Source organism: Jaculus jaculus, chromosome 14, assembly GCF_020740685.1.
Source record: "Jaculus jaculus isolate mJacJac1 chromosome 14, mJacJac1.mat.Y.cur, whole genome shotgun sequence".
NCBI lineage: Eukaryota > Metazoa > Chordata > Mammalia > Rodentia > Dipodidae > Jaculus > Jaculus jaculus.
This window is the reverse complement of record NC_059115.1, coordinates 71,135,373-71,161,959: the sequence shown is the minus strand read 5'-3', so window position 1 is coordinate 71,161,959 and position 26,587 is coordinate 71,135,373. Positions and strand designations below refer to the sequence as shown.

Sequence of the window (26,587 nt, the reverse complement as noted above, 5' to 3'; positions counted from 1 at the left end):
AAGCCAAACTACAACGTTTTGACTGGCTGAAATCAACATTGGATTGTGGAGTGATAATCAATCACTGAGTTCACTTTCATGTTGTGCATTTCACCCAAGCATTAATACACAAATATGAAAGGAATATGAAAGAACTCCAAGTGGTAAAAGTCATGGCCTGCATGGAAGAGAGAAAAAGCAACTCTTTCTAGCCTGGATATTGAAAGTTTATCTCAAGCTTAACATTAACTTACATTTTGCTTAGTTATTAATATATATATTATTATTATATACATTATATATACATATATGTATATATACATATATATATGTGTGTGTATATATATATTTGGTTTTCTGAAGTAGGGTCTCACTCTAGCTCAGAGCTGACCTGGAATTCACTCTGTAGTCTCAGTGTGGCCTCGAACTCATGGTGATCCTCCTACCTCTACCTCCTGAGTGCTGGGATTAAAGGCATGTGCCACCACACCCAGCTAAGAATATCTTCTCTTGGGCTGGAGAGATGGCTTAGCGGTTAAGCACTTGCCTGTGAAGCCTAAGGACCCCGGTTCGAGGCTCAGTTCCCCAGGTCCCACGTTAGCCAGATGCACAAGGGGGCACACGCGTCTGGAGTTCGTTTGCAATGGCTGGAAGCCCTGGCGCGCCCATTCTCTCTCTTTCCCTCTATGTGTCTTTCTCTCTATGTCTGTCGCTCTCAAATAAATAAATAAATAATGAACCAAAAAACTAAAAAAAAAAGATTATCTTCTCTTGAACTGGAGAGATGGCTCAGCAGTCTTGAGCCTGTAATCCCCATGGGCCTCTAGTGATAAGAGGTGGAGGCAGGAGGATCTGGAAGCTCACAGGCCAGTTAGACTAGTGCATGAAGCAGCAAAATAACAAGAGGCCCTGTCTCAAAGAGAGAGAGGACAGACACACTTGTGTTGCCCTCAGACCTACCTACGTGTGCCATATTCACATATATACACACATGTGCATATTCAAAAAAAATTGCTTTTTCATTGGAATACCATGCTAGAGCCAAAAGGGGAAATAGTTTCCTCCTGGCTCCCACTGGAAAGCCCTATGGGAGCTGCTGAAAGACAATGGTCTCCAATGGCATGGATGAGCAGGGACCCTGTAAACTAAAAAATCAACCAGCTGGACAAGTAGTTCACACTTGTGCAATTATGGAACACAGCCTCTGTGGGTAACCAACTGTTCTCTGATTGGATATGAGGCCAACTCAGTGGGAAAGAACTCATTACTGGTACTGGAAACGAAGTCAGAATCCCATTGTTAGGTGTGGTGGTTTGATTCACATGTCCCCCATAAACTTAGGTATTCTGAGTGCTAGGTTCCCAGCTGATGAAGATTTGGGAATTAATGCCTCCTGGAGACAGTGTATTGTTGGGGACAGGCGTATGTGTGTTATATCCAGCTTCCCCATGCCAGTGTTTGTCACACTCTCCTGTTGCTATTGTCCACCTTGTGTTGGCCAGGGGCTGATGTCCACCGTCTGTTCATGCTATCATTTTCCCCTCGAGTCTGTAAGCCAAAATAAACCCTTTTCATCCCACAAGCTGCTCTTGGTTAGATGACTTCTACCAGCAATGTGAACCTGACTGCAACATTAGAAAACTCTGACTTCAAAATAAATACATAAGAAAACTCTAACTTCAAAGAGAAGTGACAACTGCTGTCTGGAGGAGAAGAGTGGGCTTGCAAAGCAGAAAGTCCCTCAAATAGCTTTGCATATCACCTTCAACCCAAGCTGGTTCTCACTCTCCATTGGAGAATCTGTTTTATTTTACATAAGATAAGACAGAGAAAATATAAGACAACCAAAATCCATGGATAAGACAAAAAGATAGCTGACTGCCACCACAAGATGTGCCACCTCTTCCACACCTGCCAGGACCCAGGAGAAACTTCAGAGGAAGCAGTCACATGAACATTGCTCTTATTGCTCGCCTGACAACCAGCTCCAGGGTGATGGTGACAGACACAATGATCAGTCAAAACCAATCAAAGCAGAAATACAGGGCTCAACACTAAATCAGACTGCCAGTAGGCCCACCATGGCTCAGGGAAGAGGGGACAGAAAGATTTTAAGAGCCTCAGAGTGGATAGGAGTACCCAGAGGCATAGTTCCTCCACTACCCCCACAAGGACTGACTGAGGTCTTCAAAACCCCACAATGAACACCATAACCCCACTGAGGAGGACCCAAGGGAAACAAGAGCAGGGATGAGGGAATAAAATAGTAGAAGCTGTTACCATATGTATGAAATAAAATAATTTTTTTAATCTGCTATTTGAAACAAGAACAATGTAAATAAATTTTAAGGCAAGAAAACTACATCGTTGTTTATGTGTATATACACACACTTATTCACACACATACATGCATACAGATTCACTACAGAGACAAAATTAAATTAGTTGTCTTGCAACTTCACAGAAGGGCAGCCACTTAACAAAAACAACGGTGACAACGATGACAGTGGCAGTAACATCAATTAAATGTTCTCAGTACTACTATCTCAACCTCTACTCCCTATGACATACACATCACTACCATTTTCCTTTTACAGAAGAGTAAATTAAGGCTAAGAGAAGTTAGATCACATACACAGTAAGAGGAAGATGTGAAAATGACTTCAAGCATGTGATGTTACTGCCTCCCCAAACATACCCTTGAGAAACACTTCAGTGTACCAGTAGAATAGTATGTCTTCACTGAGAATTATACCTTATCACATTTTAGTTTACAAGACATCTTCAAAGGTATATCTCATTGAATTTCACAATAGCCTGGTAAGATAATTATCATTCCTATTTTATAGATACAAATGCTAAAACTAAAAGTTAACTGGACTGTGAAAATAGCTCAGTTCAGTTGATTGAAGGTGTTTACTAGCAAATCCTATGGGCCTACTTGGCCCAGGTTTGATTCCCCAGTATCCACATAAAACCAGATGCACAAAGTGGTGTATGCATCAAGTTCATTTGCAAGAGGCACTGGTGCCTAGAATACTTGTTCATTCTCTCTCTCTCTTTCTCTTTCTCCTTGAAAATAAATTAATAAACTAATAAAATTTAAAAATGAAAGCTATTATTTTATAAAGGGTAACTGGTTTACCTAAGGTCACTTTCCTACTCAATAATACAATAAGGGGCTAGAGGGATGGCTTAGGGGATAAGGTGTTTGCCTGCAAAGTCAAAGAACCCAGGTTCAATTCCCCAGGACCCATGTAAGCCAGATGGAACAGGTGGCACTTGTGTCTGGAGTTCATTTGCAGTGCCTAGAGGCCATGATGTGCCTTCCCCCCACACACCATGTCTCTCCAATAAACAAATAATACAATAAGGATTCCAGTCCATGTTTTCTAATGCAATACCTAACCTTTTTCTACTATAAATCCTTATTTCACATTCAAATCATTCATAAGATGGACTAGTAGTCACTCAAAAATAAGGATAATAATCATGGGTGTGAGGGCAATTTGCCTGTGACATCTGTCACACCATTGATCGCCAGGGTTGATCCAGATCTGGCTGGCTGGGCAGTGTCCCATTCCTCCCTCATTGCATAGTGTGCGTCCCTCCCGAAGCTGCCTGCTGGGTCAAACAGCATGACCTTCCCCTAACCCTGACCCTAACCTTCTCCTAATAGAAGAGGGCCGGGACGGTCTTTGGTCAAGGGAATTCGAGTAGCTGTACTCCCTACTAGAACCTCCAAACAAACTCCCAAGAATAATAATCACAGGCCAGGTGTGGTGGTGCACGCATTTAATCCCAGCATTGGGGAGGCGGAGGTAAGAGTTTGAGGCCACCCAGAGACTGCACAGTGAATTCCAGGTTAGCCTGAGCTACAGCCAGACTCTACCTCAGAAAACCAAAGAAGAATAATCACAATAAGAATGATGTCAGAACCAACAACATGAAGACGTCTTTAATTTAACATTAAAAGAAAACAGTGTAATAGTGAAACACATTAATGAATATAGATCCCAGTTTCCATGTTTTAAAATGGCGTGATTCCTATCATCAAGATTCTCAAGCCGGGTGTGGTGGCGCACACCTTTAATCCCAGCACTAGGGAGGCAGAGGTAGACGGATCACCATGAGTTTGAGGCCACCCTGAGACTAATTCCAGGTCAGCCTGGGCCAGAGTGAGACCTCAGAAAACCAAAAAATAAAAATTAAAATAAAAGATTCTCATACTTGAGGAGAAAAAAAAAAAAGAGCCAAGAGGACTTTAAACCCAGTGGATTCTCCCACAACTAAATGAGGCAGAAGTGGATCAGGAATAACTAAACTAGGATCCTGACAGAGAAAACCTATACCAGGAGCAACTTACACTCTCTGTGGAACACCTTCCATGAGTATTGCAAAGATGGCTCTCCACCACTTGGATGGTAAACGAAACTAAGAAATCTTGGGAAGCAATCATAGGAAGAGTTTTTTCCCAAGTGAGAAAGCGAGGGTCTCCTGTCCCTTCATCCTCTGATTTTGTGACAGTCTCCAGGAGGACCTGTGTATGCCGTGTTGGACAGTGTACCTTCTCAGGACTGACTGCGGACTATAGAGAGCAGAGAGCATGTCAAGGGAAGTTAACACATGTTCCCAGAACAAGAGATTGTAGAAAGCCATCTTAAACTGGGTGTCTCAGTAGAGAAAGTGAAAGAACTAAGACCTTATCTCTGTTCTGCTGTTATAAGACTCTCTTTAGACTTATCTACGACACAGCTGCAGCAGCCATTATCAAGAAATAAATAAAATGTCAAAAGGAGCCAGGTGTGGTGGGCGCACCTTTAATCCCATCACTCAGGAGGTACAGGTAGGAGGATCGCCATGAGTTCGAGGCCACACTGAGCTACATAGTGAATTCCAGGTCAGCCCAAGCTAGAGTGAGTGAGACTTTACCTCAGTACCTCACGAAAATAAAAAATAAAAATGTCAAAAGGAAGAGAGGAAAATAAAATAATGTAAAAATAAATACATTAGGCAAATTTTTAAATATTCATTTTTACTATTGTTATCTTTGACTGCTTGTGTATGTGAATGTCAGGACACACATGTAGAGGTTAGAGGACCCGAATGCTGGTCCTCAGCCTCCACCTTGTTTAAGAACCGACCTGTCATTATTCACTACTGCAGACATCACACCCGGATAACTGGCCGGTGGACTTCCGGGGGATTCTCCTGTCTTCATTTCCCAATTCACCGTGTGAGACCTGGAATACCAGCTGTTCACTTAGATGTTCTGAGGATCCAAACTCAGGTTGCTTACAGAGCAAGTGCTTTTATCCACTGAGCTATCTCCCCAACATAACTATTCTTTAAAAAGTTCAAGGGGGCTGAAGAGAGGCTCAGCGATTAAGGCCCTTGACTGCAAAGCCTAAGGGCCTAGGTTTGATTCCCTAGAACCCATGTAAGCAGGAAGCACAAAGTGGTGCATGTGTCTACAGTGGCTAGAGACCCTAGTGCACCCATTCTCTTGCCCCCTTTCTCTCTCTCTCTCTCTCTCTGTCTTTCTATCTGCCTCTTTCTCTCTCTCCTTCTCTCTCAAATAAATAAATTAATTAAATATTTTTTAAATGTTCAAAGGGAAGTTTAAAATAGATACAGAACCACTAAGAAAATGTTTTATAAAAAATAAGGGGAAGCCGGGCGTGGTGGCGCATGCCTTTAATCCCAGCACTTGGGAGGCAGAGGTAGGAGGATCACAGTGAGTTTGAGGCCACCCTGAGAATACAGAGTGAATTCCAGGTCAGCCTGAGCTAGAGTGAGACCCTATCTCGAAAAACCAAAATAAATAAATAAATAAAAACAAACAAACAAAAATAAGGGGAATTTTTAAATAAACAACAATAAAACATGACAACTTTAAATTTTAAAACAATGTTACTATGCAATAGATTAAATATTATTTTAAAAATAAGGAATAAGAGCAAGAGAGGTGACTCAGCAGTTAAGGCGCTTGCTGTAATGTCTAACGAACCCAAGTTTGATTCCCAAGGACCCATGTAAAGCCAGATGCAAAAAGTGGTACATGCCTCTGGGAGTTCGTTTGCAGTGGATAGAGGCCCTGCACACCCATATCCATTCATTCTCTCACTCTCCTTGCACAAAAGTAAATAAAATATTTTTAAAAGAATAGGGAATAAAGGAGACAGAAGGGGGAAAGAACATATTACAAGCAAACTAAAGTCACAGAATCCTAAGAAATACTATGAGCTGTTTTTGGTAAGGCAACCATATCAACCACATATAACAACAAAATAAATAATAAATAAGTAAAATAAAACAGGTCACTTGGCTCCCAAAATATGCCTCATAGTTATAAAGGCACTCAGGGAAAACAATCAACGTATTGAATTTCTATGTGATCAGTTTAATTTAAATGTTTAAAAATTATCATGGTGCTTGGAGTGGTGGTGCACTCCTTTAATCCCAGCACTTGGGAGGCGGAGGTAGGAGGATCACCATGAGTTCGAGGCCACCCTGAGACTATACATAGTGAATTCCAGGTCAGCCTGAGCCAGAGTGAGACCCTACCTTGAAAAACAAAGGAAACAACAACAAGAACAAAAAATCGCTGGCATCATTTCAAATATATATTACAGTTGTCACTGATCTTATAAATATGCAAAAATATTGTTTGAGGATATGGGGGTCAATGTACCATGAAAAAGAAAATGAAGAGTCGTCAATGTTAGATTATTTTCTTTGGATGAGGAGGAGTGTGCCTCACGAGTTTGTCACCTGTGCAAAAACAAACAAAAAAGGGGGATCAGCTCTCTCAGAAGGGTACTGAAGCCTCTTCTTTATAAAGACGATTCTGGATTTTTTCTGTTTCTTTCTTTGTATCCCATATTCCAAGAGCTGTATCTCACTTGATCCACACTGCTTGCAAAGCCACGTATTTTCTTTGTAGCTCTGATGTTTCACCAAACAGGCTCACAGGCCTGTCTGCTGTCATGAAATCCTATCTGATTGCCAGTGTCTATTTACTGTTCTGATATTCCAACGCTAAAAATTGACTTTGAGTCTTTCAGAGTTTCCTGTATAATGCAAATACATATGAGTAGTTTTCACATGATTTTCGTCGCAACTCAAAAGTGACCTTTTAGAGTTTTAGCAAAACTGTGCTAAAACCCAAAGCAAGAACATAACCTAGAAACATCCAAGCCGGTATAAAGAAGGATTTTTCCTTCCAAAAACATTTTAGACACGGAGAAAAACAGACCTTCTTGCCTACTTGAAGAAATAATAAGATTGTTATGATTCGATTACAATTGAGGGGTTCTGAAGCGAAAGCACGTGGGAGCACAGGAAGACAGTTGCTATTTTGTTGTGCGATTATGTGAGAGTTTGCAGTGGCAAGCATATGAAATTCACAGCTTAGACATAAGTGCTTCAAACACATTCCAACATTAGATTCATTACATGCTGTCTCAGGTTTCCCTAGCCCCACATGAGTGCCTACCTCTGCATCTGAGTTCATTTTGGCTGTGGTAAGAAATGCCTAACAGCTTCAGTGTGCATTAGTAGCTCTTACCACTTAGGCAGACGTTCACCACCCTGATATGAAAGAGCATGGAAGATGAAAACAGTAGATGCTGAATGGTGTTCATGTTTTCTCCTGAGCCTCACCCCCCTTGTATGACAAGCCGCCATCATGAAGTTTCTGAGATTTCCCTGTCTCTTAAGGGATGAGTTAGATTTCATAAGCACTTCTCCTCCTTCATACAGCCTTGCAAGCAATGAACTTTTAGTTTTCCTTAACAGAAATGATAGCCCCAATCCTGGTACATACGGCTTTAAACCTGATGACAATGGCCCCTCCCCAGTGAGATCAATTGAGTCCTGCCCACAGGGCCTGCTTTCTCCAGCTGAAATTATCAATTTATATTCTTGTTGATGTCATTGGTATCAATGATACACCCATGGGGTTCTTTCTCCTTTACTTTTGAGCCCCTGGACAAGAAATTTTACTCAGAGTATTACTAAAAGTAATTAAAATGAGAACTGCTGTCCCTCAAACCTTCCCCTAGTACTATGTGAAGACCCCATCATTTGTCCTGACCTACAAATCAAATCTAGGGCCAGCCCCAATCCCTTCATCCTGAATAAGCAACATACCCAGAAGAGCTCCCCCAAAACAGGGCCAGGAGGACAAGGACAGCCAGACACTCACCCTAGAACAATCTAATAAAGGTCTCAAAACACAGGAATCAATAATGTTTTGTTTTCCTTAAAACAAAGGTCTCACTCTGTAGTCCAGGCTAGCCTTGAATTTGTACTGCTCCTGCCCATCATGACTGCTAGAGTTAGAGACGTAAGATGTCACATCCAGCTTATTTTAATGTACTATTTTAACATTCAAAATAAAAAAAAGTCTGACAATTAAAATTTTAAATAATATTACCAGGTGTGGGTTGCTTCTTTTTTTTTTTTTTTTTTTTGCCTCAGGCTCTCACATGGTAAAGTATTCTCATTCGGTCTTTACTTAAGATTTTGAAATTCTGTTCACTGTATATATTGGGCCTCAGGCCAGCACTTTTCTTGTCTTACCCTAGTTCTGACCCAACCAATAAGAGTAAGAATAAAACCTAGATAGTTTAAAAAAAAAAGTGACCTTGTCAGTAATGTTCATGGAGAATAGAAAGTGGTTTAGAAAATTTCCTATGATTGGATATGAAATTGACGTATGAAATAAAATTCGTAACAGTGTAACAATTTATTAGTACCTCCAAACTTGGAATCATGAGCTCTCTTCTTTGACTTCTACTTTCAGTGATGGATGCGACGGTTATCTTGGCCTTGTCATTATTCACACTAGAGGCTAGATGATTCTTCTACCGGGAGTGGTCAACTTGCACAATAGAGGATACTTGAGCATCACTCAAGTTTTCAAGATTTCTACTTCTGTAAACACCAAGAGATTCCCAGTTTTAATAACAAAAATTGTCTTCAGACATTGCCAAATGTCCCTTTAGGGAGGATTACTCCAAGTTCAAAGCTATTTTTTCAAAGCTATCCCTCTTACTCAAACTTGAAAATGCAGTTTGTTTCCCCAGTGCCAAGTGACTGGAGTCAGGACCTTGAGCATGCCAGTCACATGGTCTGCCGCTGAGTTAGACTCTGAGCATTGAATATGCAGCATTTTTTTTCAATTGTAAAATTATTTAATTTCACTTTTACCATTTTCATACCTGTATACAGTGTGCTTTGACCTTATTCCTCCTAATTAACTTTTTTATCCCTCTCCCCAGTTGACACCTTTCTTCTTCCCCATTAACCCCCATCTTACATTCATGGCCCCTTTTTATTATATATATATATATATATATATATATATATATATATATATATATATATATATATATTTTTATTGACAACTTCTATACTTACAGACAACAAACCATGGTATTTCCCTCCCTCCCCTCCCCTCCCCCGCTTTCTCATTCATAGGTCTGCTCTCAGTAATATCCCTCCCTCTGTCCATTAGTCTCTTTTAAGTTGATGTCATCATCTTTTTCTATGATGAAGGTCTTATGTGGGTATTGCTAAGCACTGTGAAGTCTTGGATATCGAGGCTAACTTCTATCTGAATAGTTGTATGTAGGGACTGGGACCCTTCCTTTGGCTCTTACATTCTTTCTGCCACCTCTTCCACAATGGACCCTAAGCCTTGGAGGCTGTGAGATGTTTCACTGTGCAGCATTTTTTTAATGCAGCCACTGGGACTGTCAAAATAATAAAGAAGTGTCGGTCAAATTCTGGATTAATTTTTTTTAATCTGTATTTACCTCTCTGGTAAGTAGAACATCGAAGACCTCAGCCAATTTTTCCTTAAGTATATTTGCCAGCAGACCAATTTAAGACTCGATCCCAAAACTCTAAAGCTTAGACGTCAAGACTCACGTAAAATGAGATGTCTAAGAGTAAACCCTTCCCACAGTAAGTGGGACCTCAAAAGACTCTAACTATAATGGGACCTGTCCCACAGGCCATACCACAGGAGTTCAATGAAAACTGCTTTGACAATAAGAGCAGAAGAAGGAGCCAGGCATGGTGGCACATGCCTTTAATCCCAGCACTCAAGAGGCAGAGGTAGGAGGATAGCCATAAGTTTGAGGCCAGCCTGAGACTACATAGTGAATTCCAGGTCAGCCTGAGCTAGAGTGAGACCTTACCTTAGAAAAGAAAAACAAAACAAACAAACAAAAAAACAGAGGAAGGACAAAACAAAAGGGATGATCCTGTGCCCAAGGATCCTTGGTCTTCATGGGGATTTGCTGAACAGGTCCTCATCAACTTAAGTGGCCCAGGAATCTCAATCTAGGATTTTGTTTAGATAATTCTAGATGCCTCAGCAAAAAGAGAAAGAAAATGAAAATTCTTCCTAAAAGTTCCTAAAAGAAAGTATCTTTGCCCTAAGCCTGCAGGAGTCACAAACTGATATTGCAAGGGCTACAAGAAATACAAGCATCTGAAGAAACAGAGCAAGAGGGAAGAAAGCTTTTATAAAGAAAAGATAACTGGAAGAGACTATTAAGACTTTTAGATATGAGAACTATCACATAAAACTGTGCTTAGTATATTTTTAACGTCATTCTTGAAAATATCAACAAGGACATGAACTGTATAAAGTGGAAAAGCAAGTTGAGGAAGAGCCAAATGAAAATTCTATTAATGGAAAATACAATCACTAAAATTTAGAACTTGATGTATTTATTTTAACAGCATATTAAACCCTGGGAAAAGAAAGAGTGAAGTCAACTGGAGGACAGGTCAGAATAAATTATACAGAGAACAATCTAGAACCAGAATGAAGAGAAAGATGAGAAAATGTTTACTCTCAGTTCCAGAAGAAAATGAACAATGTGGACAGAAGCACTCCCATATTTTGGTGTTAATTTGTACACTTTTTTTAGGTATCTCTGAAATCAAGGTGCACCTCCAAATTGGTGATTTCTAACAATTACTGTTGGCCAGGCAGTGTTTGGAATGCATCTGTGTTACTAATGTGATCATCATTTCCACTGACTTATGCATAATGTCAGCAGGAAAATAAGAGTCTTATGCTTAAAAGGTCTCCTAAAACTGATAGTATTGAGAAATTATTGTTTTAGTCCATATTTGTTCAATAACAGAATACTACATACTGGATAATTTACAAAGAAAAGAGATTTATTTCTTTTGTTTTTAGAGTTCCAAACAAGATCTGGAGGCCCGCATCTCATCTCTCTGGTGAAGGTTTTGCCATGGTCACCTGATGGCAGCAAAAAGAGAGGGAAACCAAGAGCAAAGAAGGAACAGGAGGCCACACTTGCTGTAACGACATGGTTTACTCTTTAGGAAATGGCCAGCCCCTTAAAAATCACATGAATCCCATCCGTGGAGGCAGAACCCTCGTGAACTGGTCAGCACTTCAAAGTCCTGCCTCTCGTTACCTCACAACAGTGCTTCCTTGAGGAAGAAGTTTCTGGCACATGAACTTTAGGGGACATGTTCAAACCACAGTAGTTGCTATGATATTTACTTTGACTCAGGGATAGTTTGTTAGCTGGAGAGATGGCTTCACGGTGAAGGTACTTGCCTGTGAAGCTTAAGAAAACCCAGATTCTATTCCTCAGTATCCACATAATCCAGATGCACGAGATGGCACATTTGTGTCTGGAGTTCATTTGCAGGGGCTAGAGGAACCGGTGTGTCCATTATTTCTCTCTCTATCTGCCTCTCTCTCTCTCTCTCCCTCAAATAAATAAATAAATACAATTTTAAAATTAAAAAAAAATACAGAATAGTTTAAGAAAGTATATGTACAATTCCTGTGACCATGGCCTATGCTATCTTCAGCAATAGAGTCTTACCTTTTAGGTCTGGCAGTGTTCTGACATTGTTTTGGGAATTTCATGGGTCTCCCTAGCCAACAGCTCACTGGGTGGGGGGCAGCAATAAAAATTAGCTCTCTCCTTGCTAGCCCACATAGTGCTTAAAAGCACTATGGGAGGTGCTGGAAGGAAACAGTCACCAACAGCATGAATAAGCAGGGAAGCCTACAGACTATGAAATCAACCAGCTGGACAAGAAGTGCACACGTGTGCAATAGTGGCACACAGCCTCTGCAGGTAACCATCTGCTCTCTGATTGGACGTGAGGCCCACTCAGTGTGAGAGAACTCATACCTGATACTGGAAACTCATACTCAAAGAGCATCCCCCAATGCTTTCTGGGAAAGAAGAGTGGGGTAAGCTTGCACACCAAAAATCTCTCAAACAACTTTGCATGCATCATTTAACCCAAGCTTCTCTCACTCTTTTTTGGAAAATCTGCTTTATCTTAAAGATGTCAGAGAAAATAGAGGAGAGTTGAGATCCATCAATAAAATCAAAAGATAACTGCCCACCAGGAGACTTGCCACCTCTTCCACATCTGCCAGGGCCCAGGAGAACTTGCAGCAGAAACAGCACCATGAACAAGGCTCTCACTGCTAACCCGACAACCAGCTCCAGGATAGTGGTGGCAGACCAGTGACCAAGCAAAACCTACCAAAGCAGAAATCCAGAGGCTACAAAGAAACCAACACTAAATCAGGCTTCCAAAAGGCCTGCCATGGCTCAGGGAACACTGTAGAAGAGGGGATGGAAAGATTACAAGAGCCACAGAGTGAGTTGAAATACCATGAGGTCTGGTTCCCCACATCATCCCACTGGGACTGACTGAGGCCTTCATGATCCCATGAATCCTATGACCTTTGTGATCACAGTGAATCCTATAACCCCACTGAGGAAGGCCCCAGTGAAACAGTAACAGGGCAGATGGAATAAAAGACTATAATCTGTTAAAATAAATAAATAAATAAAATTTTTAAAGTGTGTGTGAAAAGAGTAGGGGAAATATCTCAGCAGGTAAAATGCTTGTCTGGCTAGCATGAGGACCTGAGTTTAATCCCTATAAGTCACATTAAAAAAAAAAAAAAAAAGTCCAGGTGCAGAGGGAGCATGTAATGTCCCAGTACTGGAGAAGCAAAGAGACACAGATTCCAGGGGCCCATGAGCCAGCCAGCATGGTCTACGTTCTGAGGCCCAGGCCAATGAGAAAACATGTCTCAAAAAATAAAAAAAAAGGATGTATGGTACCTTTGGCTTCCACGTGCACATGCACCCACATACACATGTGTGTCCACACATATACATGCATGCACACAAAAAAGTGTGTGTCAAGGGGAACATAGACTTATATTAGAGAGGCAAATATTTGTCATTGAAGTAATGGCCACAACTGAGCAGCTATCAGATGTTTCAAAGCAACAGCTAAGTACTTACCAGACCTAAGAAAACAAAATGTAAGTATATGTAGTGTGCTCTTCTTCCAGGAATGTGTCAACCAATGTCAGCGAGGAAGTATTTGCCAACTTCTTTGGCAAAGGCACACTATAAAGTACCCAGAATCCAGTGAACCGATTCACATACCACATATTACTATTACTAGGCTGAGAATATAGTTCATAGTAGTTCAAGGCCCTGCATTTGAGCCATAGCACAAGAAAGAAAGGAGGAAGGGAGAGAAATAAGAAGGAAAGGAGGGAGGCAGGGAAGAGGGGAAAGAAGGAAGAAAGGAGGGAAGAAAGAAGAAAAAAGAGAGAAATAAAAACAGTACTATTGTTGAAACAGTTGTAGTCTTATTTCTTCTAGAGGTACATAAATTATTTGCTTATGAAGGATAGTCACCTAGATTCAATGAAAAATAGTATTTGAATATATAAAATCTCCAGAACTAATGAAAGATATCAATTTACATATTCTTAGCCAGTATGGTGGTGCATGCCTTTAATCCCAGCACCAAGGAGGCAGAGATAGGAGAATCGCTGTGAGTTTGAGGCCAGTTTGAGAGTACATTCCAGGTCAGCCTGGGCTAGAGCAAGACCCTACCTCAAAAAATAATAATAATAAAATAATAAATAAATAAAAGCTCTAAATTTTCAAGTAGAAGAACTATAAGGAAATCCACACCCAAGCATATTGGTGTGAACTTGTTTAAAACCAAAAATAAAGTGAAAGACTTTATAAACAACCAAAAAGGTGGGGGAGGGGAGACAGATTACCATCAAAAGACATCTCTCCAGCCCATACTCCCCACTTCTTAAGTTTGTGACATCATGGCCTCATTACAATTCAGGCACTCAAAGAAAACTATACCTCCTTTAAAAGGAAATGTTTGTAAAATGCACAGTCCTCCACATGCATTTTTTAATTCAAAGAAAGGAAAATAACTTTGGTTTACAAGGTAGACTTAGACAAGTGCCCACACCCCCTATAGAAATAGCAGTAGAAATTCTTCACATATTAACAAATGATTCTAGGGATTTTTTTAACCTGAAAAATAAGCTCATCATTGTAATTCCACTTAGAAATCCAAAGGCAGAAATTACAAAATGTTCACAACCACATTTCAGTTTTTGAAAAGTCAATTTAGTTTTCCTGAAATAAAGAGCTGATTACATCTCTTATTACTGTTCAAGAATTTGATGTATCACAAAGAGGAAGTGTTACAGCATGTAACAACAATCAGCCAGGAAAAATGAACCCGATTCATAACTCACTTTGAGAATGTCTAGTTAGTCAATCAAGTGATTTGTAATCATAAAGGCTTGCAGAAATTGAATGAATAATAGGCCGAGTAAGATACTCTGATTTTTCTTCTTAGTATTCTTATTTCATTATGTGACTTTTACTGCCATTTTTAATCGCTGTTTCTTAGCAGCACACATTAAATCACACATATTTACTTAGGAGTTTTTGACTATTAAATAGGCTAAATGATGTACAAATTAAATCACCAGACTATATAATGTCTTCCTTAAAAATTAAGTCTTAGTATTTATTACTTAAACCAGGAAAATGTTATTCTTTCTAATCCTCAAACCCTATTTAATTTAAATCATTTAGTGACTATACTATTCATCAAAGTCCATTCTAATTTGTGATATTTTAAAGTTATTTGTATATATTATTAAATAAGTCATTTAGCATAATTTAGCTGGTATTAGGTAACTTAAACTTCCTTTTAATGTCTTCATTATATAATTTTTCTCAGATAAAAATTATAACCTAATGGTAAAAAAAATCAATCTCTAATTAATATAATTTTATCAGCCCAGGAATAGTGTCACACACTTTAATTCCAGCATTCGAGAAACAGAGATAGGAGTATCATTATGAGTTTGAGGCCAGCCCGGGACTACACACATATGAAGTACATTTTCACTGGCTGAAGACCCTGCCATGCCCATTCCCTGTCTCTCTCTGCCTCTCTCTCTCTGCCTCTGTCACTCTCTCACACTCTCTCTGTCTTTCTCTCTCAAACAAGTAAGTAAAAAGAAAAACATTTAAAAAGAAAAAATTAGACAAAATATAAAGCCAACTGAATGCTTGGCATATTATAAAAGTATGATAAATGTATGCTTTTGAGTGCAAAACCATTGAACCATGTGAAAACACGCCATTGTACTAGTACTAGACGGAATCATCACTTTAGTCAGGACTGCATGGCATAAGAATTACAGCTTAAATCAATTAAACCTTAAATATGATAACACGTGTGCTTTTCCCTTGATTTCCTTTTTATGATTTCTAAGTAGAAGGGTCCTTCCCCATCTCTAGACTCGTTGTATCACCAGAACACATAATAGGAAGGAAAATAATAATGATAACAACAGTGACACACATTAAAATTTAATATTTATGAAAATTTTAGCTATTTTTTTCAGTCATGATCCAATAACAAGTGTTTGTCTACCAAAATTCTGGACATTTACTCTTAAGATGCTTGAATGACCTCCCACAATGACTGACTGCTGATCTCATAACTCATAACCCACAACTCCATGATGAATACCAGTAATCCCACTAAGGAGGGCCCCAAGTGGAGAGGAGGCAGGAAGGAGGGAAATGATGGTACCAACACATGATTGTCCAAAGTTTTTACTTAATAAAAAATCAAAAAAAAAAAAAAAAGATCTTAAGAGCTGGAGAGATGGCTTAGCAGTTAAGGTGCTTGCCTGAAAAAGCCAAAGGGCCCAGGTTCTACTCCCCAGGACCCACGTAAGCCAGATGCACAAGGGGGCACACACATCTGGAGTTCGTTTGCAGTGGTTGGAAGCCTTGGCGAGCCCATTCTCTCTCTCTCTCCCTCTCTCTCTTTCTCTCTCTTTCGCTCTCTCCTTGCCTATTTCTGTATCTCTCTCTCTCAAATAAATAAATAAAAACGAAATATTTTAAAAAAGAGATCTTGAATGAATACAGTGATATCTTGGAAAATATACTTCTGTATACACTGAAAAGTTCCTTAAACTTACAGTAGCGCTCTACTTTGGAATTCATTTTACCACCTTTGTCACGTCAATTGACAAGGTTCCCTTTGTTTTCCTAGAAACACTAGCTATTCCTTAGTGGAACAAGTCTGATTAAGTACTTTCTACCATGGGTTACACTAACAATTGGGACTAAAAAATGAATCAGACACAAAACTATTATACTCACCCTTAAGACATCTAGAGTCCAGTGAGAAAGAGAACTACAAATAGGAGCAACTGGCAAAACAAGTGAATGAACTGGTAAAACTCAGTAACAGGTCAGTCACCAAGAAGGGCCTCGAAGAGTTACCAGAGCTCAATCTCAAATGGAAAGCTGGTACTCACAGGGAGAAGAACAAAGAAAGAGTGTAGTTGTCAACATGAAAATAGGAATGAAGACAGAGGTGAAAACCGGATTATCATGGTTGCATGGCTAGAAGCCACGCAGCTTGCCTGGAATTTAACATGTAAGGAGGATCTATGATGTTGGGTGATCACAGGAAAAAGCTGTCTTAGGTAAGCCTGAAGCAATCTGTGATTACCTGATAACAGAAGACCTTGTGTGCAGAGTTAAAAGAATGAAATCTGCATTGTATAAGCAAAGAAAAGCCATTGAAAGACTGTAAATATACATCTCTGATGGCTGAGACCACATCTCTGGTAGAGCTTTTGCCTAGCATGTACAAAGCCCTGTATTCAATTCTTAGAACCACAGTAAATAAATAAATACATAAACCTTGCAGAAACACAGATTTTCATAACGGTTGAACAATTCATGCATTTTATTTCGTCAACGATGATCAAACTAACATTTCATACTTCATGATGTAGTTATTAGGCAACTAAAACATGTTTAGATGACCTGTTTTCTATTGGTATGTAATTAAGTATGTCTGAGAACCAAGGTCTGAAACTCTAGCAAACACTCAAGACATACTACCCTAACTTTCCAACACGCATGTCTAGTCAAAATGATTATTTATTTATTTATTCAACAGGAAAGAGGAGGAGAGAAAGAGAGAGAGAGACAGAGATAGATAGAGAGAGAGAGAATGAATGGGCATGCTAGGGCCTCCAGCCACTGCAAGTGAACTCCAGATGCGTGCGCCCCCTTGTGTGAAGCAGTCCCATCTGTAGGTGAGAACATAAAAGCCTCGTGCACCTTAATTTAGCACTTATTAGCAGAAGCTTGGAGGTTAGTAGCTCAGGCTTTTAACCCCAAGTTAGCCATTGACCTTGTGTAATCAAATTCTTTGAATGTCAATCACTCATCCTTAACCCTAGGATGAATACTCCTACCATAGGAGCAAAAAGCGTTCCAGCATGTGAGCCTATGGGTGGCATCTGACAGTCAAACCATGACACTTATACAAACACATGTACATAGACATACTTACATGGTGTACACAGCTATATATGTACTTTATGGTTAGGTAAGATTGTGTCATCACAAATGTAATTAGCACAGAAAATGAGGTTACGATTATGAAGTATGTATTAAATGACATTGAGCCGAACCTCGGATTGTTATGTATTTATACTACTGATTCTTTTAGTAATATTAAACATTTGGAGTCATCCACAATATCTTTAGAATAGCAGACTATGACAAGCATTAACAATGGCTACTAATTGAAAGATCAAATTAATCTATTTGAAGTAGAATACAATCTTTACCTTAACAGTAAACTTATCCTGAAATTTCAGAAATCAGTAGTGAGGGGGAGGTGTGTGTGTGTACATGTGTGTATGTGTGTAAGTGCAAGTAGGGTCCAGAAGTCAATGTTGGGTGTCTTCTTCAATTGCTTTCCACTTTATTTTTTGAGACTGGACCTCTCACTGAACCAAGACCTCAGCAACTCTGCAAAACAAACCAGCCAACAAGCACCGAGAACCCTCCTGTTTCTGCCTCCCTAGTACTGCCATTAAGGTCTATGCCACCACGCCAGTATTTTCACGAGTGCTGGGTACCTGAACTCAGGTTCTCATGAGTGTGGGACAAGCACCTTACCCTCTGTGCCATCTCCCAGCCCCAGTAATACATTTTAAAATAAATATGCATATATATATACATAACCAGCTGTGATTCTTTTCTTGTCAATTCTCATTCAAATAAGAGTCATGAATTTTATCTAGCACGTGCTATATGGAGATATAATGGAGGTAAGGCAAGGCACTGATCAAATTTCTCTCAGATACGTGTGAGTGGTTCATGCCTATAGTCTTAGGAAGTTGGGAGGTTGAAGCAAGAGAGTAACTGTAGTTCAGAAGTTCAATGCCAGCCTAATTAACATGATGAGACTCCCCAACTCAAAAAAAAAAAAAAAAGAACTGCTTTTAAGTACATTTGGAAGCAACTGACTACTACTTCCATTTCCTCACTGTTGATTACTATGCTATCCCCTCCACTCAAGTGATGAAGGGTCACAGTTCAACAGCCCAATAACGTCTCAATAAACAGTTTAAGCCAAATTGTAGTGAGTTTGATAACTGTAGACATACGGTGCGAAACTGCTCACATATGAACATGACCAACTCACCATCAGTAGGAAGGCTTCAAGTTGCTTTTCCCCAATGAAGACGGACTTGTTGATGGGTCAGTTCCCTTGCCACAGCTCCCTGATGAACAAGGGCTTACATCTGCAAGATGACTGTCACGGTGGTCATGGGAAATAACAAGATAAAATGATCAGTACCAAATAAAATCTGTCTTTTGATCCCAAACTACTATATTCTGATATATGTTCTGATAAACTTTTTAAAAAGCAAAGAAATGCATAAAAACCAATATATTAAAATGTTTGTGGCTTATCAGTTAAGCTATTTACCAGCAAAGCCAAAGGACCCAGGTTTGATTCCCCAGGACCCCCATAATCCAGATGCACAAGGGGGCAAATGAATCTGGAGTTCATTTGCAGTGGTTGGAGGCCCTGGCACACCCATTCTCTCTCTTTCTCTGTCAGCTTCTTTCTCTGTCTCTCTCAAATAAACAAATATTTTATAATGTTTAATTTATATATGTACCTACTGATACACTCATTATGGTGTTCTATATGTCTCTGACATGAATATACAATAAATAGACCCTGACCTCTACTCCCATCTAAAACTATTCTCAGGTGCCTTAACAAAAATATGGTTTCTGACATGTAAAATCAGAAGTGTCTAATGATAGTGCTCAAAACATGAAAGCATGCCAACTTTATATCCCTCATCACCAGTAGCAATAACTGAGGAAATTACAGAATATTTTTGTTAATGTTAGCAATATTCTCAATAGCATTAAATGCAATATGAATGTAGCCGAAATTACTCTGACATTTTCCAGAATTCTGAAAAATACTCTTATGAAGAAAAATACTTTAGTTATTAGCTACAGCATTCGTTCTTGTGAATAGGGAGGCTTTGTACTAAAATATGTCTCCTGGGCTAGAGATATTGCTCAGTGGTCAAAGCTGCTTGCAAGCAAAGCCTGACTGCCCAGGTTCAATTCCCTAGTACACAAGTCAAGCTAGATGCACAAAGTGGAGCATGTGTCCTGAGTTCATCTGCAGTGGCAAGAAGCCCTGATGTGCCCAGCCCCCCTCTCTCTTTCTCTTTCTCTCAAATAATATTGCCTATTGCTAATAAGTTGAATTGTATCCCCCCAAAAAGAGGCTGATGTCCTAACCTCCATTTCCTATGAATGTGATCACATTTGAAAACAGGACTCTTGCAAATAATAATATTTTTAAAAGTTTCTTCTAATTCTTGAAATGGAATTTTATGTTTTAGCTGAATTTCTTTCACAAGTGTTGAGGATCAAAAAAAAAAACATTATTATGAATAAAACTAATGTCCCTCTTCATTACTTAAAAGGATAAATTGACCTAAAAACTGTTTCTTAAAAAATCCATAACAATCAGGGCTAGAGAGATGGTTTAGCGGTTAAGCGCTTGCCTGTGAAGCCTAAGGACCCTGGTTCCAGTAGTGATTTCCCAGGACCCACATTAGCCAGATGCACAAGAGGGCGCAGGCGTCTGGAGTTCGTTTGCAGTAGCTGGAGGCCCTGGCGCACCCATTCTCTCTCTATCTGTCTCTTTCTATCTGCCTCTTTCTCTGTCTGTCACTCTCAAATAAACAAATAAAAATAAACAAAAAACTTTTAATCCATATGAATCAGCTAACAATTCAAGTTAAATCAAATACTCCAAGCAAGGCACTGTGTGAGGGCTCTGTGACACACTCAAAGACAACACAGGATTCACTCTCAGGGAAACAGCAGCATCGATATGACTTAAACATACTTCTCCCACCCCCTCCACAGCTATTTTCAAAGACAAAAGGTTCCACTCTAACTCGGCTCCTCCGCTATCACGGGAAGGATGCCGTGGGAAAGTGCAGCATCATACCAGGGCAGGGCTGTCACTGACACGAAGCTCTTGCAGGTACAGATCAGGGAAGTCAAACACTGCTACGGAGAACATCTGCTACCAGCTATGCTGTGAGCCCAATGCCACCTGCAAAGAAGGAAACTTTAACTTTAAAGCAGCGTTTTCGGTCACCATTATATTTTAATGGGTGTTCCAGGTATATTCTCTTTAACAGCAAAGCCTTCCTTATATTCTGTACCACTGCCCTCCACCAACCCACTAAAACTGGGCATCCTCTGCTAGGCTACGGCCTTCACAAGCTGCCCTTGAGTTCAGTTTCCCATTTCTAAAATGCATAGCAAAGCATTTAAGAAACAGTCCAGTAAAACTGAGAAAGATGAAAACTGGCTGATCCAATACCCTGCAATCAGTTCTACAACACTTTCATAGCAAGTATTAAAACGAAGGAAAACTTGGCTTGAAATAAAGGCTTCCGAGATGAAGTGTCATTTGAGATAAGTGTTGGAGTATCTACTGGACAGAGGAATGGATAGAAAAAGGGTGTTGGTGGCAGAGAGGCGCTTAAAAAATTATGGAGGCGCAAAAGGCTACATGAAATTCTGAGAACTGTTAAGTAGCTTCAGAGGAAGGAGAAGATGGCAGAGGTGCCTAATATGACAAAACCTGGACCTCTGGCTGCAGGAATGACGCCAGGACAGTTAACAAGACCACTGAAGACATCTCAGCATCAGCATGAATGCTGTGAGGACAGGACTGAAGGACATGGACTCAGTCGCACAAAGTCCCATGTTCTATGAAATAGGATGAATCAATTCATCACCAGCAACCACCAGGCCTATTATACAATATACCCCAAATTAAGCCATAGATTAAAAAAAAAACAACACTAAGGACTCTACTTTTTAAGAAATAACACACTATTTATGTAATATAATCTCAATGAAAAACTTGGCAAGAACTTGATAAGAATCATCTCACAATGTTATTATATTAACAATGATAAACCGAGTAGTAAGGTTTTGTATCTGTGTCTTTATTACAGATATTGTTCAGATTTTCTACAAAATAAAATTCAAATAAATCCTAGAATATCTCATTGAAGTTCAACAGCTAAAACCCACATTCACCAGTTTGAAGAGCCTGAGCTGGGATTTCTTGACAACATAAATTGCCCCAAAGCCTCCGTACATGACCACTGCCCACGATGCCTACAGCAAGGGCTTTGATCCATGCTCTGTCTTACTTTGTAACAACCTCTTGCCCCAAATCCTTACAGAAATCTCAACTTTATCCTATCACCAGCTACAAGGATCTTATTATAGCCCACACATTTTAAAGACTAATCAAACTTAAATCTAATCACATCTTCAATAGTTCTCCAGTTTCTTCCTCCTACATTTTTCATAAAAAACAAACAAGTCCAAACTCAGCCCTATTCCAAAACAAATATTCATATATGACTCAGCAATTGAAATATGTTCATACAATTATGCCAGTGTTTACACGAAACTCAAGCTTATGTGCATAGCCACTACTGCAGAGTTTTCAAATACATACACACATCAGAAAAATTTGCTCTTGCTAATAAGTTGAACTGTATCCCCAGAAAAGATGTTAATATCCTAACCTCCAGTTCCTATAATGTGACAATATTTGGAAATAGGGATTTTGCAAATGATCAATTTAAGATGACATTATTAGTTGTCCCTGGCCCAATATTACCAGTGTGCTTATCAATAAAGAAATCTGGACATGAGAAAGGCATGCACACAGAAATGAAACCACGTGAAGATGAAGGCATAGGTTCAGAGAAACACATCTACAAGCCAAAATCACCAAATTTCTTCAGCACACCTGCAGGAGCCAGAAAAGAGCGTGGAACAGTGTCCCTCTTGTGGCCCTTAGAATGAACCAGCCCTAAAGCCAGGTGTGGTGGCACACACTTTTCATCACAGCACTCGGGAGGCAGAGGTAGGAGGATCACTGTGAGTTCGAGGCCACCCTGAGACTACATAGTGAATTCCAGGTCAACCTGAGCTAGAGTGAAACCCTACCTCAAAAAAAGAAAGGAAAGAAAGAAAGAGAGAGAGAGAGAGAGGAAGAGAGAGAGAAAGAGAAAAGAAAGAAAGAGAGAGAGAAAAAAGAAAGAAAGAAAGAGAGAGAGAGAAAAAGAAAGAGAGAAAGAAAGAAAGAAAGAAAGAAAGAAAGAAAGAAAGAAAGAAAGAAGAAAGTAAGCAAGCAGGAGGGAGGAACAAAAGAATGAAGGAAGGAAGGAAGGAAGGAAGGAAGGAAGGAAGGAAGGAAGGAAGGAAGGAAGGAAGGAAGGAAGAAAAGAAGAATGAATCAGCCCTGCTGAAACCTTCACCTTGTACTTCTGTCCTCTACAATAGAGACAGTAAATTCCAATTGCTTAAGTCACCAAGTTTGTGTAACTTTATTTTAGTAGACATAGCACAATAAAATACCTACCAAGAGAAACATTACATTTTTTTCTCCTCTAAAGTCACTATATACTAACTACACACACACATATGAAACAAGAGTCAGAAACAAAATTTTCTTCTATTCATTTTTTAGTCTGGCAGGAAATTATATTTAACAGCTAGGCAAATCTACTGGCAAAAAAAAAAAAAATGTGCCTCTGTGATACTACCGTGATTTCATCTCTATGCTAAATAGTACACCAACACTGATAAGACTACATAATCAAAAGTTGGAAAATAGAGCTGAAGAGATGGCTTAGTGGCTAAGGCACTTGCCTGCAAAGCCAACAGACCTCAGTTTGATTCCCCAGGACCCACGTAAGCCAGATGCATAAGGTGGTGCATGCATCTGGAGTTCATTTGCAGAGGCTGGAGGCCCTGGTGTGCCTATTCTCCCTCTCTCTCTCTCTCTCTTTCTCTCTCTCTCTCTCATAAGTAATTGAAAATAAAATATTTTTTAAAGTTAGAAAATACTATACTATTGCATATACTGAGATAAAAGAATAATGTGAAGTTATACAAACCCTCCTTTGCATCATACAAGTTGCTTAATGCACATCGGCATACTTGAGAGAACATGATTTGACCCATTCAAATGAAATCATAATGAAATAGGCCCTAGAACAGCACATATGTCAACTGAAATACTTGCTCTGTCACTCACTAGCTATAGGACTTGGGTAAATTATTTAATATTGTTAGCCTCAGCTTCTTCATTGGCACAAAGGTAGGTTTGCATTTTACATTATTAACGAATTAAATAACACATGAAATGTACTTCACAAACAATGATGATAGGTAAGGGGGTTGTAGTTTGTTTTGAGTTTTATTACTTTGGATCAAACCCTAGGAGGGTTTCATGCTTACTAGGCAAGTGCACTACCACTGAGATGCAGGACCATTCCTGAGTTTTTTGAAAGTGGGTCTCATTATATAACCCAGACTGGCCTTTACCTCCCTGTCCTCCTACCGGCATCTTCTTAGTGCTGGAGTTACAGTTATGTGGCACCGTGTCTGGCTTTTTGAAGTGCTTTTATACTTCTCTTGGATAGGAAAACTAATTAGGCAAGCTTACATAACAACAAAAGTCTTGATTATCAAGGTACATCGCATATATAAAAGTTGCCAATAAATATTAAGTCTTGATCATATATACTGCAAATAAAAATATTGACTTTCAGGCTGGGGAAATGGCTTAGTGGTTAAGGTGTTTGCCTGTGAAGCCAAAGGACCCAAGTTCACTTCCCCAGGACCCACACACATAAGCCAGATGCACAAGAGGATGCATGCATTTAGAGTTCCTTTGCATTGGCTGGAGGCCCTAGCATGCCAATTCTCTCTCTCTCTCTCTTTCTCTCTCTCTCTTTCTCTCTCAAATAAATAAAGAAATAAAATGTTTTTTAAAAAATAATCTTTTAAATCTGTTCTGCTTTCATATTTAGTGGAGTTTCTAATTTAAACCCACATGAGCTTTCTTAGTTGCCTCTTAGAAAAGTAAGCCTACTGCCATGGGTGGTGGTACACACCTTTAGTCCCAGCACTTGGGAGGCCAAGGCAGGAGTATCGCTGTGAATTCAAGGCCATCCTGAGACTATAGATGAATTCCAGGTCAACCTGGGCTAGAGCAAGACCCTACCTCAAAAATCAAAAAGTAAAAAAGAAAAAGGAAAGAAAAGAAAACACCAATACACAACATTTTTTTTAATTTCCAGGGAGATAATTAAATCAGTGGGTCCAACTTAAAATAGAGTATTGAGAAAAAGCTTAGCATGACTTAAAAACTGATCTGAAGTAGCAAATGTCACGTACTATTCAAGACACATGTTGTAAATACTGTAATTTTGGTTGTTCCCAAATTACAATTGCAAGAAGTTTTGTTTTTTTTTTTTTAAAAAACATAAAACCAGCCTGGCATGGCGCCTCATTCCTATATCCTAACACTTAGGAGGTAAAGTAGGAGGATAGGAGTTCAAGGTCATATTCAGTTACATAAATAGTTCAAAACCACCCTGGAACGCATGAGATCCTATCTCAAAAGAGAGAGAGAAAGAAAGGAGAAAAGAAAGAAAAGGTGAACAGCAAGGAAAACTAAATGCATTTTCTTTTTCTGTTAATATAGAAAGATTAGTAAAAATCACATGAGTACATTATATGAACAAAATATATTCTGTTTAATTTCAAGTAAAAGGTAATATCAATTATCCTAAGGGCAAGTATTATGACTTATATACTCAATATGTCTTATGTGTAACAAGAAGATAAATATATTGACTATATTCCAAAAACATTGAGATAGAAATAGCTTTATCTCACTGAGACTCAAGTGAAGGAAATATCCTAGAGCTGGAGATTCAAAACAAGAACTGGAGAAAATATTACAAATTTACAAACCTAACACTGATTGGAGAATATTCTACCCTATTTCCCCACCAATAAATTCTGAGGTCATAACTATGGATTGGATGCTAGCTGTGTTGATGGAAAATACACATCTAGTTTTGAAATGATTTTAATTTGGACTAAAATGAAGACATTCAGAACTAAGAAGAGGTGCACACACATGCTGTTATGAGTGTTCGTCCAGGCGTAGTGGTGCACCCTTTAATCCCAGCACTCAGGAGGTAGGGGGAGGAGGACCACTGTGAGTTTGAAGCCAACCTGAATAAGCACCAGGTCAACCTGGGTGACAGTGAAGCTCTGCCTCAAAAATACCAATAATAAAGACAAAGATCACTGAGGCACAGTAACCTTGGAAATATATGGCAAAAAAAAAAAAATCACATTTGTCAGGTTCATTTACTCTGTGGAGCAACGTGGAGACAGTTAACCAATGTAGAAAAGTCTTTATATGACAAATGCTCTCCACAAATTAATTAAGTTGAAAAGATAACTTTAAAAATATTCACAGCATCATAAAATATTCTTATATACATATCCACTGAAGATAGAAATGAAAAAAAAATTATATTTAATCAGTGTGACCAAAATATGCCTAAGTAAAATGGCATTTGATTACATTAGATTTAATTAATTAACTTATTATGCTACTATGTGTCTATGTGCTATGTGTGTATAATGCGTTGCTAAGTTAATGTGCCTAATATTACGTGCTGTATCTATAAGACCATTTGACCTACTATGTTCAAAGACAAATGTGTTATCTGGTGTACTCTTAAAATACAACTACCCTATACCAAGCATGCTGGCTCATGCCTATAATGCCAACACTTAGGAGGCTGGGGCAGGAAAATTACTACAAGTTCTAGGCCAGTCTGGAATACAGAGTGAGACTCTGAGTCAAAAAGACTAATTGGTTAACTAAATAATAGATAAATAATGAAATAAAAATACAACCACTGTGAGAACATTTATAGCAC

General features: G+C 39.2%; 1 long non-coding RNA gene across 2 annotated transcripts in view; it reads right to left on the bottom strand.

Annotated features, from left to right (window-relative positions):
- Positions 1-19,007, bottom strand: part of LOC123454563 — a 33,353-nt gene extending 14,346 nt beyond the window's left edge. Inside the window, exons 1-4 of one of the 2 annotated variants that reach the window (XR_006633401.1) lie at positions 18,895-19,007; positions 8,742-8,919; positions 6,674-6,753; positions 5,124-5,222 (exon numbers count right to left, since the gene is read on the bottom strand). This is a non-coding gene — a long non-coding RNA (uncharacterized LOC123454563). The remainder of the gene's footprint in view (positions 1-5,123; positions 5,223-6,673; positions 6,754-8,741; positions 8,920-18,894) is intronic. The other variant, XR_006633400.1, reaches the window with a different exon arrangement.
- Between the last annotated feature and the right edge of the window lie 7,580 nt (positions 19,008-26,587).